Below are 12914 nucleotides of genomic sequence, written 5' to 3' on the forward strand. Positions count from 1 at the left end.
ATGGGAGTCCTACACTGAGGCAGCCACTCCCCACAGCCATTTCTCCTCACCCTGCCCAGGTCTGCCGCCTTCCACAGCACAGCCCTCCTTACTCTGCCTGGACTCTGATTCCTGAAACCAGTGCCCTGACCCTAACGTGGAATCCATTCTCACCCCACTCAGGCTCTGACACCCTGTCCAAGGTCACTCTCCTGTGTGAAAGCCCTCCTTACCCTGCCTGGGCTCTGAGTCTCCACGCTGTGCTCCCATCATGTGGACAGCCTCTGAAACCCACACCTGCATGGATGCCTTCCTCCCTCTGCTTGGGCTCAGACACCTCCCCGCAAGGATGCCCTGGTCACTGCATGAGCCCCCTGCACCAACCCCCACTCTGCCACACAGATGCCCTGTTCACCTCTCAGGCATTAGTACCCAGACCAGGCTGCTTATGACACCCCATACCAGGCCACAGACACGTGTGGACACGCTCCTCAGCCTGCACAGGTTATGATGTCAGAACAGTTTCCCCACCCCTACAGAGATGGACTCTTCACTCATTCTGGGCTCCAACACCACTGCCAAGCCAGCCCCCTGCACAGTCACCCTGCTCACCCTGTGTGAGCTCTGACTGCCTGCACCAGACTACTTTATCCTCCCCCATCCCACCATTCAACAAACACCCTCCTTGCTTTACCCAACCAATGCTTCATTTAAGACTGAATCATTTAGTAAAGACAGGAAAGGGGGTACAAAAAACAGTAAGGGAAGAAAAAGAGCTAATTTTCATAAATTTCTCCAGCAAATAACTTCCGGACCTAGTAAGCACTACTGGACCTTAACCATCTAAGCTGGTTTCTGGATTCAGGGGCAGTTCACCAGCTGCCCTTGTGGCCTCAGACCACAAGGTTCACTCATCACTACATGTGTGTCTGCAGCTGACCACAGCCACTTCACAGGTACCTGCAGCTCAGTACACACAAAAAAAGAGGTAAATAGTGACATGAAAGAACACACAAGGGGGAATAAAAGGGCAAAATGTTTGCATCCAATCAAAGTTAAATTGTTATCAGCCCACAGTACCATGATAGAAGGAAGGAAGGAAAAAGAAAGATATGATGTTTTATAGAAGCTTCAGGGTAAAAATCCTGAAGCATAAACCTACGGTAGAGTCACAAAAGATTAAGAGAAGGGAATCAAAATATACCACTACAGAAAATCATCAATTCACAAAGGAAGACAGCAAGAAAGGAACAACGGAACAACAAAAGACAAAAAAAAAACAATTAGAAAGCTGACATAGTAAGTCCTCATCTGTCAATAATTACCTTAAATGTAAATGGATTGAATTCTCCAATGAAAAGACAGAGTGGCTGAAAAAAAGCAAGACTCAACTATATATATTCTACAAGAAACTCAGCTCAGCTTCAAGAACACACATAGGTTAAAAGTGAAGGGATGGAAAAAGATACTCCATACAAGTGGAAACCAAAAGATAGTAGGGATAACTATACATATGTCAGCAAAATAAGATGCTAAGACAAATATGGTAGTGAAAAGCAAAGAAGGTCATTATATAATGATCAGAAAGATAACAATCATAAATATATATGCATTCAACATCAGAGCACCTAAATATATTAAGCAAATACTGACAGATCGGAAGGGAGAAATAGACAATAAATAACAGCAGGATACTTCAATACCTTATTTTCAACAATGGATCGATTATCCAGATGAAACTCAACAAGGATATGTTGGACTTCAACCATGCTATAGATCAAGTGGAGTTAAAACAGACATCTACAGAACAGTCTTCCAAAAAAGCAGAATACACGTTCTTCTCAAGCACATAATATTCTTCAGACTAGGCCAAATGTTAGATCAAAACACAATCTTAGCAAACCTAAGAACACTAAACTTGTACCAAGTATCTTCTCCAACCACAGTAGTGTGAAACTAGAAATTAAGACCAGAAGGAAAGCTAGAAAGTTTACAAATATATGGAAATTAAACAACACAATCCTGAACGGCCAATAGCTCAAGGAAATTAAGAGGAAATTTTAAAATATCTTGAAACAAACAAACAAAAAAATGCAATACAACATACCAAAACCTATGCAAAGCTGCTAAAACAGTTCTAAAATGGAAGCTTATAGTGATAGATAAAAGCCTACATTAAGTAAAAAGAAATATCTCAACTAAACAACCTCACTTTATACCTCAAGGAACTGGAAAAAGAAAAACAAATTAAGCCCAAAGTTAGTAGAATGAATGAAATATCTAAAGTCAGAGTGAAAAAACAAAACCATAGGAAAGATCAACAAAACTAAGAGCTGGTATTTCAAAAAAATAAACAAAACTGACTAGGAAAAGAAGAGGGAAGACTCAAACAAATAAAATCAGTAATGAAATTTGGGACATTACAACTGATCATACAGAAATGCAAAGGATCATGAGAGACTACTATAAACAACTGCACACCAACAAACTGGATAACCTGGAAAAATAGAAAAATTCCTAGAAACATGTAGCCTACCATGACTGAAACAGGAAGTAACAGGAAATCTGAAGAGACCAATAACAAATAAGTAGACTGAATCAGTAATCATAAACTTACCAAAAAGAAAAGGCTCAAACCAGATGGTTTCCCAAGTATCCACCCAACATTTTTTTTAATTAGCAGCAATCCTCCTCAAACTCTTCCCAAAAATTCAAGAGAAGGCAACACTCTAGAACACATTTTATAAGGCCAGCATTACTTTGATACCAAAGATGAGGATGCTACAAGAAAATGCCAGCGTCACTGATGTATATGGATACAAAATTCTCAATATTAGCAAGCCAAATTCAATAACACATTTAAAGGTCTGAACACCATGATCAAGTGTGATTCATCCCTAGGGTAAAAGATGGTTCAACGTATACAAATTATTATCTGTGACACACTGCATTAATCAAATAAAAGGTGAAAATCACAGGATTATCTCAATGGATACAGGAAAAGCATTTGACTAATTACAACATCCTTTCAGGATAAAAACTCTCAACAAATTGGGTATGAAGGAATACCCCGAAACATGATAAAGGTCATGTATGACAGGACCACAGCTAACATCATGCTCAATGATTAAAGGCTGAAAGCTTTTCCTCTAAGATCAGGAACAAGACAAGGGGGCCCACTCTCACCATTTCTACTCAACAGAGTACTAGAAGTCCTAGACAGAGCAATTGGGCAAGAAAAGAAAATAAAGGTCATTCAAATCAGAAAAGAAAAAGCAAAATTTTCTCTGCAGATGACATGATCTTATATGTAGAAAATCCTAACAACTCCACCAAAAAAAAACTGTTAGAACTAATAAATCATTTCAGTAAAGTTGCAAGTTATAAAACAAACATATAAAAATCAGTTTCCTTCCCATATAACAATAAAAACAACCAAAAAAGAAATAAAAAATCCCATTCACAATAACTCCAAAAACAATAAAATACTTAGGAATAAATTCAACTAAGGGGGTGGAATTTCTACATACCAAAAACTACAACTTTGATTAAAGAAACTGAAGACACACACAAAAATTGAAAGCTATCTTGTGTTCATGGATTGGAAGAATTAATATTGTTAAGACATCCATACTACCCAAGCCAATTATAGATTCAACCCAACCTCTATCAAAATCCCAATGGCATTCTTCACAGAAATAGAAAAACAAAACTTATATGCAGAGTACATCATGAGAAACGCTGGACTGGATGAAGCACAAGCTGGAATCAAGATTGCCAGGAGAAATATCAATAACCTCAGATATGCAGATGACATCACCCTTATGGCACAAAGTGAAGAGAAACTAAAAAGCCTCTTGATGAAAGTGAAAGAGGAGAGCAAAAAAGTTGGCTTAAAGCTCAACATTTAGAAAACTAAGATCATGGCATCTGGTCCCATCACTTCATGGGAAATAGATGGGGAAACAGTGGAAACAGTGTCAGACTTTATTTTGGGGGGCTCCAAAATCACTGCAGATGGTGACTGCAGCCATGAAATTAAAAGACACTTACTCCTTGGAAGGAAAGTTATCACCAACCTAGATAGCATATTGAAAAGCAGAGACATTACTTTGCCAACAAAAGTCCATCTAGTCAAGGCTATGGTTTTTCCAGTGGTCATGTATGGATGTAAGAGTTGGACTGTGAAGAAAGCTGAGCACCAAAGAGTTGATGCTTTTGAACTGTGGTTTTGGAGAAGACTCTTGAGAGTCCCTTGGACTGCAAGGAGATCCAACCTGTCTATTCTGAAGGAGATCAGCCCTGGAATTTCTTGGGAGGGAATGATGCTGAAACTGAAACTCCAGTACTTTGGCCACCTCACGCAAAGAGTTAACTCATTGGAAAAGACTCTGATGCTGGGAGGGATTGGGGGCAGGAGGAGAAGGGGATGACAGAGGATGAGATAGCTGGATGGCATCACTGAGTCGATGGACGCAAGTCTGAGTGAACTCTGGGAGTTGGTGATGGACAGGGAGGCCTGGCGTGCTGCAATTCATGGGGTCGCAAAGAGTCGGACATGACTGAGCAACTGAACTGAACTGAAGATTTGTGTAAAATCACAAAACACCACAAAAAAGTAATAGCCAAAGCAACCATGAGGAAAAAAAGACAAAGCCAGTGGTATCACACTTCCTAATTTCAAATTATACTACAAAGCTATCATAATTAAAAGAGTATAGTACTGGCATAAAAAGAGACACATAGAGCAATGGAACTAAGTAGAGATTCCAGAAATAAACTTCTGCATTTACAGTCAACCTATATTTAACAAGGGAGCCAAGAATACTAAATGGGAAAGGACAGTCTTTTCAACAAAACTCTTTAGTAGGAAAAATGATAATCACATTCAGAAAATGAAATTGCACCTCTGACACCACTCCCTAAAATTAACTTGAAATAGATTAAAGACTTAAACATAAGATGTGATATCATGAAAATCCTAGAAGAAACCACAGGGAGGAAGTTTCTTAACATTGGTTTTGACCACTCTTTTTCAGATATCACACCAAAAGCACAAGCAACAGAAGTAAAAATCAATAAGTTGGGACTATATTTAATTAAAAAGCTTCTGCACAGCAAAAGATACAATCTACAAAAGAAAAGACAACCTACAGATGAGGAGAAAATATCTACAAACCATATATCTGATAAGAAGTTAATATCCAAAATATTTAAAGAATTCATACAACTCAATAACAAAAACAACACAAAAAAAACTAAAAACAATTTGATTTTTTTAAATGGGCAGAAGCACTAACTAGACATTTTTCTAAAAAGACATACAGATGGCCAACAGATTTTTTTTTTAGAGTCACAAGCAACTGACTAACTCAGTATGACTCAAGACCACAAAGAAACCACTTCCATTTCATGCTGTTCTGATACCTAAGATTGGGGCCCAGACTGCAAGGGTGATGCTTAAGACATACATGAAATGATGTTCAACATCACTAATCACCAGGGAAACGCAAATTAAAACCACAGGGAGATATCACTGCACATCTGTTAGAACAGCCAAAATCCAAAAGATAAAAGATAACAAATGTTGGGGAAATGTGGATCAAGGGGAACTCCTTGCACACTGTTGGTGGAAATGCAAATTGGTATAGTCACTATGGAAAACAGTATGGAAGTTCCTTAAAAGATTAAAAATAGAACTACCATATGAGTCAGGAATTCTACTTCTGGGTATACACCCAAAGGAAATGAAAACAGGATATGGAATAGATATTTGCACCCCCTTGTTTATTGCAGCGTTATTCACAATAGCAAGATATGGAACAACCATAGAGTCCATTTGCAGTGAATAGATAAAGAAGATGTGGTATACATATGCAAAAGAATACTATTTGGCCATGAGAAAGAACGAAATTCTGCCATTTGTAACAACATGGATAGAACTTGAAATTGTTACGCTAGGTGAGAAAAGTTTGAGAGAGAGTAATACTGTATTTCATGATACCACTTATACATGTAATCTAAAAAAGCCAAACTTGTAGAAACAGAGAATAGACTAGTGGTTACCAGAAGCTAGCAGGTGGAGGAACTGGGGAGATGCAGTTTAAAGGTGCAAACTTTCAATCAGTAGATAAATTAAGTTCTGGAAATCTAATGCCCAGCACAATCATTAAAGGCATATCTTGGAGAAATCAGTTCCAGTTTCAGAAACCAGTTTCAGTTCCAGATAACCAGAATAAATGAATATTGCAACAAAGTTACAAGAATTTTTGGTTTCCCAATACATATAGAAGTTATATGTACACTATACATGTGTACTAAGTCACTTCAGTCATGTCTGACTCTTTGCAACTCTATGGATTGTAGCCCTCCAGGCTCCTCTATCCATGGGATTCCCCAGGCAAGAATACTGGAGTGGGTTCCCATGCCCTCTTCCAAGGGATCTTCCCAACCCAGGGATCGAACTGTGTCTCTTATGTTTCCTTCATTGGTAGGCAAGTTCTTTACCACTGAGCCACCAGGGAAGCCCAATGTCTACACTATACTGTACTCTAGTGAAAAACACCTTGAAAAACAATATACACACCTTAATTTTAGAATACTTCATTGCTAAAAAAAATATTAACTATCATCTGAGCCTACAGTGAGTCACAATAGTAATATCACACAGATGCTATAACAAATACAATAATGATGAAAAAGTTTAAAATATTCTGAATATTACCAAAACATGACACAGAGACACCAAGTGAGCAAATCATCACAGTGCTGTTGAAAAATGGCACTGATAGACTTCCTAGATGAATGGATGCTATAAATCTTCAATTCATAAAAAACATAGTTATCTGCAAGTGTGATAAAAGGAGGTAAGCCTGTATAGACAATATTATAAACTTCACAGTTGCTAACAGATTAGGTCTTAATTGTTCTCACCACAAAAAAAAAAAAGAAATGACAACTACATGACATGACATGGTAGAAGTATTAGCTAACACTAGCTAGTGCAAAAAAATGTATCAAATCAACATTTTTTACATCTAAACATTTACAGTTAATTAAATGTCAAATAAATGCCAATAAAATTAATTTTTATTAATTTATTTATTTTAATTGGTGGCTAATTATTTTACAATATTGTGGTGGTTTTTGCCATACATTGACATGACTCAGGCATGGTTGTACATGTGTCCCCTATCCTGAACCCCTCCTCCCACCTCCCTCCCTATCCCATCCCTCTGGGTTGTCCCAGGGCACCAGCTTTGAGTGCCCTGATTCATACATCGAACTTGGACTGGTCTTCTATTTCACATATGGTAATATACATATTTCATTGCTATTCTCTCAAATCATCCCACCCTTGTCTTCTTCCACAGAGTCCAAAAGTCTGTTCTTTACATCTGTGTCTCTTTTGCTGTCTCGCATACAAGGTTGTCATTACCATCTTTCTAAATTCCATATATACATGTTAATATACTGTATTGGTGTTTTTCTTTCTGGCTTACTTCACCCTGTATAATAGGCTCCAGTTTCATCTACCTCATTAGAACTGACTCAAATGCATTCTTTTTAATAGCTGAGTAATATTCCATGGTGTATATGTACTGTGACTTTCTTTTCCATTCATCTGCCAATGGACATCTAAGTTGCTTCCATGTCCTAGCTGTTGTAAACAGTGCTGCAATGAACATTGGGGTACACGTGTCTCTTTCAATTCTGGTTTCCTTGGTGTGTATGCCTGGGAATGGGATTGCTGGGTTGTACGGCAGTTCTATTTTTAATTAATTTTTTTTAAAGGAAAGGAATTCTCATCATTTTGCCCTTATACTTACTATCTTATTGCACATGTTGATAGCCAGGATTAGAATAGCCAGCCAACTGAAAGGACTTCCCTGGTGGCTCAGACGGTAAAGTGTCTGTCTACAATGCGGGAGACCCAGGTTCGAGCTCTGGGTTGGGAAAATCCCCTGGAGAAGGAAATGGCAATCCACTCCAGTACTATTGCCTGGAGAATCCCATGGACAGAGGAGCCTGGTAGGCTACAGTCTATGGGGTTGCAAAGAGTCGGACATGACTGAGCGACTTCAGTCAGTCAGTCAGTCAGCCAACTGAAAAGAGGGAATATATGTATATGTATAGGAGTCAGACACAACTGAGCAACTTCACTTTCACTTTTCATTTTTATGCATTGGAGAAGGAAATGGCAACCCACTCCAGTGTTCTTGCCTGGAGAATCCCAGGGACAGGGTAGCCTGGTGGGCTGCCGTCTATGGGGTCACACAGAGTCAGACACAACTGAAGCGACTTAGCAGCAGCAGCAGCAGCATGGTTGATTCACTTTGCTGTGCAGCAGAAACTGACACAACAGTATAAAGCAACTCTACTCCAATAAAAAATAAATTAAAAGAAGAGCCAGCTGCTGGGGTCCAGCCCCGGTGGATCCAGGGTGATTCGAAGGGGAGATGGATAGGCGAGGAAAAACTTATTTATATAGAAATATAAAAAGAGATTAGGAAGAAATAGTATAGTAGGAAAATTTAGTGGAGAAAAGAGGCTGAATAACTTGGTTTAAGGGGAAAGCCAATAAAATCTCAGAACAAGAGATTTGCACCATCTACGTTGGGCCCCCGGCGCCCATTTGAATATCGGAGAGTGCCCCGCCTTGGGCTCTCTCTCTCACGGAACTTAAAAGCCGGGACAAGTAAGTAGACTTGATGAGCCTCCTCATTCCAGATGGGAATTCAGCCAGAAAAGGAGAGGGAGGGAGAGTGAAAAAGAGACACGGGGGGAGCCAGATTTCCAAGAAACTAGGTTGAGAGACTAGTCCGAGAAACTGGTCCATCCTTTATTGTTTGGAAGGCTTTTTATACTTTTGATAGTACATGGAGATCAATGGGTAACACAAAGTTATGCAGCGTTAGCAGCCCAGACTCTTGTCAAAACCAGGCTTTTCTCTCTGCATACCTAGCTGTATATACTAGGCTTAGGTGATTTACATCATCTTCCAGCCAGAGGGCCAATTAACATTTTACGGCCCTTTTCTGATAAGGGTTTGTCATCCAGAAGACTTATTTGTGTTGTTCTTCTCAAAGTCTGGTGCCACTCTCAGAAAGCACTAAATAAAGTTACATTCTTACATAGCAAAGATACAGCAATTTATAGCCAAATTCAGACTTAAATTGAAGAAAGTAGGGAAAACCACTAGACCATTCAGATATGACCTAAATCAAATCCCTTATGATTCTACAGTGGAAGTGAGAAATAGATTTAAGGGACTAGATCTGATAGATAGAGTGCCTGATGAACTATGGAATGAGGTTCGTGACATTGTACAGGAGACAGGGATCAAGACCATCCCAATGGAAAAGAAATGCAAAAAAGCAAAATGGCTGTCTGGGGAGGCCTTACAAACAGCTGTGAAAAGAAGAGAGGCAAAAAGCAAAGGAGAAAAGGAAAGCTATAAGCATCTGAATGCAGCGTTCCAAAGAATAGCAAGAAGAGATAAGAAAGCCTTCTTCAGCAATCAATGCAAAGAAATAGAGGAAAACAACAGAATGGGAAAGACTAGAGATCTCTTCAAGAAAATTAGAGATACCAAGGGAACATTTCATGCAAAGATGGGCTCGATAAAGGACAGAAATGGTAGGGACCTAACAGAAGCAGAAGATATTAAGAAGAGGTGGCAAGGATACACGGAAGAACTGTACAAAAAAGATTTTGACGACCCAGATAATCATGATGATGTGATCACTAATCTAGAGCCAGACATCTTGGAAAGTGAACTCAAGTGGGCCTTAGAAAGCATCACTATGAACAAAGCTAGTGGAGGTGATGGAATTCCAGTGGAGCTGTTTCAAATCCTGAAAGATGCTGTGAAAGTGCTGCACTCAATATGCCAGCAAATTTGGAAAACTCAGCAGTGGCCACAGGACTGGAAAAGGTCAGTTTTCATTCCAATTCCAAAGAAAGACAATGCCAAAGAATGCTCAAACTACTGCACAATTGCACTCATCTCACACGCTAGTAAAGTAATGCTCAAAATTCTCCAAGCCAGGCTTCAGCAGTACGTGAACCGTGAACTCCCTGATGTTCAAGCTGGTTTTAGAAAAGGCAGAGGAGCCAGAGATCAAATTGCCAACATCCGCTGGATCATGGAAAAAGCAAGAGAGTTCCATAAAAACATCTATTTCTGCTTTATTGACTATGCCAAAGCCTTTGACTGTGTGGATCACAATAAACTGTGGAAAATTCTGAAAGAGATGGGAATACCAGACCACCTGACCTGCCTCTTGAGAAATCTGTATGCAGGTCAGGAAGCAACAGTTAGAACCGGACATGGAAAAAATAGGCTGATTCCAAATAGGAAAAGGAGTATGTCAAGGCTGTATATTGTCACCCTGCTTATTTAACTTCTATGCAGAGTACATCATGAGAAACGCTGGACTGGAAGAAACACAAGCTGGAATCAAGATTGCCGGGAGAAATATCAATAACCTCAGATATGCAGATGACACCACCCTTAGGGCAGAAAGTGAAGAGAAACTAAAAAGCCTCCTGATGAAAGTGAAAGAGGAGAGCAAAATGTTGGCTTAACGCTCAACATTCAGAAAACGAAGATCGTGGCATCTGGTCCCATCACTTCATGGGAAATAGATGGGGAAACAGTGGAAACAGTGTCAGACTTTATTTTCTGGGGCTCCAAAATCACTGCAGATGGTGATTGCAGCCATGAAATTAAAAGATACTTACTCCTTGGAAGAAAAGTTATGACTAACTTAGATAGTATATTCAAAAGTAGAGACATTACTTTGCCGACTAAGGTCTGCCTAGTCAAGGCTATGGTTTTTCCTGTGGTCATGTATGGATGTGAGAGTTGGACTGTGAAGAAGGCTGAGTGCCAAAGAATTGATGCTTTTGAACTGTGGTGTTGGAGAAGACTCTTGAGAGTCCCTTGGACTGCAAGGAGATCCAACCAGTCCATTCTGAAGGAGGTCAACCCTGGGATTTCTTTGGAAGGAATGACGCTAAAGCTGAAACTCCAGTACTTTGGCCACCTCATGAGAAGAGTTGACTCATTGGAAAAGAATCTGATGCTGGGAGGGATTGGGGGCAGGAGGAGAAGGGGACGACCGAGGATGAGATGGCTGGATGGCATCACGGACTCAATGGACGTGAGTCTGAGTGAACTCCGGGAGATGGTGGTGAACAGAGAGACCTGGTGTGCTGCGATTCATGGGGTCACAAAGAGTCGGACACGACTGAGCAACTGAACTGAACTGAACTGAACTGGAGTACAGTGATTTATAACAAAAGAAAAGTAATTAACTCCAAAGTCTAGTGTTGCTAACATCAAAACTACTCTACACCTTTTTCCATATCCCGATTACATTGATTAATATCCTCCCAGGTGCCTAACAGTTAAAGAATATGGAGGCCTGGCAGCAATCATTGAGTCAACAGTGAAATCCGTCACCAATATGATTTTTAGCTCTTTAGAAAAGGCTCTGTATCTTTAAGATGTTTTATGCTTTGTGCCTCTTGCAGTTGGGGGGCTGTAAACAATTCACAAGCTGTAAGAAGTGGGGGAACCTGTTAGGCAAGTGAGAGTCCTCAGAGGGGGTTTGAACTGAAACATTCCTTTCAAATGCAGAAGACTGAAGCCCTGAGTTAACTTTTTCCAGAGAGTGTCAGAAGAGTGGAAAAGCACAGTACAATAAGGCAGGCAGATTCTGGTGTTTTTTTGGGGGGGTGGGGGTAGATGCTCAGGGAAACTCAGGGGGAACCCCTGAGGCCTGACTCGCCTTGCCCATCAGGCCTCTCCGCATGACCTTGTCATGGGTGGGATCTCCCGTGCTGGCTCCCGGCAGCCAGCCAAGTAGCAGTAGCAGAAGCAGTAACAGAGTTTACCATACACCAGGCCTTGTTCTAAGTACTTAAAGTTTTTAACTTACTCTTTTGAACTGTGGTGTTGGGAGAAGACACTTGAGAGTCCCTTGGTCTGCAAGGACATCAAACCAGTCAGTCCTAAAGGAAATCAGTCCTGAATATACATTGGAAGGACTAATGCTGAAGCTGATTCTCCAATATTTTGGCCACCTGATGCCAAGAGCCAACTCATTGGAAGAGATGCTGATGCTGGGAAAGATTGAAGGCAGGAGAAGGGGACAACAGACGATGAGATGGTTGGATGGCATCACTGACTTGATGGACATGAGTTTGAGCAAGCTCTGTGAGTTGGTAATGGACAGGGAACCCTGGCGTGCTGCAGTCCATAGGGTCACAAAGAGTCGGACACGACTGAGTGACTGAACTGAACTGAACAGATTCTGACAACTGTATAAAGTATGAACTATTATCCTCATTTTGCATATGAGAAAACTGAGGCAAAGAAGAGTTAACTTGTCGAAGGTCAAAAAGCCAGTAAGTGGCAGACACAATTTTGTGCCAAGGCAATCTGTCTCCTCTCAAGTTCATATTTGTTACCAGTACTGTTTACTACCCATTATTCACCTATTTTGGTGGGACTGAGGAGGGGGAAAGAAAAGCGTTAGCTGCTCAGTCGTGTCTGACTCTTGGCAACCCCATGGACTGTAGCCCCCGCCAGGCTCCTTCATCTGCGGAAGGTGGGGGCAGGGTCATCCAAATTAATACATATATCCCCCATTCAAAGACTTATTTGGACTTGCCTGGTGTCTCAAATGGTAAAGAACCCATCCGCAATGCAGGAGACCTGAGTTTGATTCCTGGGTTGGGAATATTCCAGTATTCTTGCCTGGAGAATCCCACGGACAGAGGAGCCTGGTAGGCTGCAGTCCACAGGGTCGCTAAGAGCTGGGCACGACTGAGCGACTTTACTTTCACTTTTCACTTTCATGCACTGGAGAAGGAAATGGCAACCCACTCCAGTGTTCTTGCCTGGAGAATCCCAGGGACGGGGA

The sequence above is a fragment of the Oryx dammah genome, unplaced genomic scaffold (assembly GCF_014754425.2).
Source record: "Oryx dammah isolate SB20612 unplaced genomic scaffold, SCBI_Odam_1.1 HiC_scaffold_29, whole genome shotgun sequence".
Classification (NCBI taxonomy): Eukaryota; Metazoa; Chordata; class Mammalia; order Artiodactyla; family Bovidae; genus Oryx; species Oryx dammah.